Source organism: Orycteropus afer, unplaced genomic scaffold, assembly GCF_000298275.1.
Source record: "Orycteropus afer afer isolate SDZICR_OR568_19922 unplaced genomic scaffold, OryAfe1.0 scaffold00047, whole genome shotgun sequence".
NCBI lineage: Eukaryota > Metazoa > Chordata > Mammalia > Tubulidentata > Orycteropodidae > Orycteropus > Orycteropus afer.
Genome location: NW_006921634.1, coordinates 10,992,577 through 10,995,324, shown reverse-complemented (window position 1 = coordinate 10,995,324; position 2,748 = coordinate 10,992,577).

Below are 2,748 nucleotides of genomic sequence, written 5' to 3'. Positions count from 1 at the left end.
CCAATCTTCCTTTCGAGGAGTGGCTGGTGGGTTTGAACTGCCAGCCTTCTGGTTAGCAGTCAAATGCCTTAAGCACTACACCACCAGAGCTCTCCTTATTGGTCTAGTTGTGAGGATTTTTGTTTTCTTTATGTTGAGTTGTAAACCACACTGAAGGCAGTAGTCTTTGATTTTCTTCAGTAAATACTTCAAGTCTTCTTCACTTTAAACAAGTAGGGTTATGTCATTTGCATAAACCATGTTCTTAATGAGTTTTCCACCAATCCTGATGACACGTTCTTTATATGTTCAGAATTCCATATTATTTGCTCAGGATGCCTTTTGAATAAGTATAGTGAAAGGACACAACACCAAAACACCTTTCTCTATTTTAAAATATACTTTATCCCTTTGTTCTGTTTAAATAAATGACTTCCTCTTAGTCTATGTACAGGTTCCTCTTGAACACAATTAAGTGATATGGAATTCCTATTCATTGTAATGTCATTCATGATTTGTTATGATCTACACAATGAAATGCCTTTGCATAGTCATTAAAACACAGATAAATATTTTTCTAGTATTCTTTGCTTTCAGCCATGATTATCAAGGATAAGTCAATATCATCATTCCACAACCTCTTTTGAATCTAGCTTGAATTTCTGGCTGTTCCATGTAAATATTCTCCTGCAACAGTTTTTGAATTATCTTCAGCAAAATTTTACTTGATATTGCTCAATAATTTACACATTCTGTAGGATCATAATTCTTTGGGATAGGAAAAAAACATGAATATCTTCCAGTTGAATGGTCAGGTAGCTGTCTTCCAAATTTCTAGGTATAAATGAGCGAGCACCACCACTCAAGTTGGATCCATTTGTGGAAACATCTCAGTAAGTATGCTGTCAATTCTGGGACCACTGTTTTTCAACAACTCTTTCAGTGCAGCTTAGACTTCTTTGTTCAATGCTGTCAGTTCTTGATCATATAGTACTTCCTGAAATGGTTGCATGGTGAAAATTATTTTTGATACAGTGACCCTGTATATTCCTTCAATCTTCTTTTGATGCTTTCTGCATCTGTCAGTATTTTGTCTATAAAAAAACAAAACAAAACTCACTGCCATTGAGTCAATTCTGACTCATAGTGACCCCCATTGGGTTTCTGAGGCAGTAAAGCTTTATGGAAGTAAATTGCCCCATCTTCCTTCCATGGGGCAGCTGGTGGATTCAAACTGCAGAACTTCTGGTTAGCAGTTAAAAGCTTTAGGCACTGTGCCACCAGAGCCCCATATTTTATATTTTGCCTATATAATGCTTCAATATTGAAACTCAGGGCTTGAATTTTCTCTTCAGTTCTTTAAGCATGAGAAATGCTAAGCATGCTCTTGTTTGGTTTTCTAATTCCAGGCAGTGTGGCAGGTTTGGATTGGGCTGAGGGGGTCTGAGAAAGAAGCAAGCCAGGGTGGCAGATTTGGAGCAGCCTGAGGGAGGCCAGGAAGTAAGTGGAGAAGTTTTGAACAACTAAAGGAAACTTGTATGTTAGTTTGCCATACAGTGGTGCTTGCTAAAACAGACTCAGAAGAAGGAAGAGGCCATCCACTTCTCAAAGGATTGGCCAGTGAAAACCTTATGAATAGCAGTGACACACTATCTGATATATTGCTAGAAAACTTCATGAATAGCCCTGACATATTGTCTAATAGTGCCTGAAGATGAGCCCCTCAGGCTGGAAGGCACTCAAAATAGAACTGGGGGAGAGCTGCCTCCTTGAATTAGAGACTACCATAATGATGTGGATGGAGTAAAGGTTTTGGGACCTCCATTTGCTAGTGTGGCACTAATCAAGATGAGAAGGAACAGCTGCAAACATCCATTGATATTATGGAATGTACGAAGTATGAATCTAGGAATATTGGAAGTTGCCAGAAATGAAATGAAATGAACTCATAAAGATTGATATCCTAAGAATTAGTGAGCTGAAATGCACTGGGTTGGGCCATTTTGAATCACACAACCATCTGATCTACTATTCCAAGAAAGACAAATTTAAGGGGAATGGCATGGCATTCATCATCACAAAGAATGTGTCAAGATCTTTCCTGAGCTACAATGATGTCAGTTGTAAGATAATATCCATACACCAAAAAGGAAGACCAGTTAATATTACTATTATTCACATTTACACACAAACACCAAAGCCAAAGATGAGGAAATTGAAAATTTTTACCAGCTTTTGCAGTCTGAAGTTGACCAAACATGCAATCAAGATGTCTTGAATATCACTGGTGATTGGAATGCAAAAGTTGTTAAGAAAGCAGAATCATCAATAGTCGGAAAATATGGCCTTGGTGATAGAAATAACACTGGAGATTGCATGATAGAATTTTGTGAGACCAATGACTTATTCATTGAAAATATCTTTTGCTGACAACACAAATGGTGGCTATACATGTGGACTTCACGAGACAGAGTACAGAAGAATCAGATTGACTACATCTGTGTGGCAGGAGATGATGAGGCAGCTCAATATTTTCAGCCAAAAGAGTCCAGGAGCTGACTGTGGAACAGACCATCCACTGCTCATATGCAAGTTCAAATTGAAGCTGAAGACAATTAAAATAAGTCCACAAAAGCCAAAATATGACTTTGATTATATCCTGAATTTAGAAATCATTTAAAGAATAGATTTGATGCCTTGGATATCAATGACTGAAAACCAGAAGAATTGTGGGATGACATCAAGAACATCATCCAGGAGGTGGGGCAA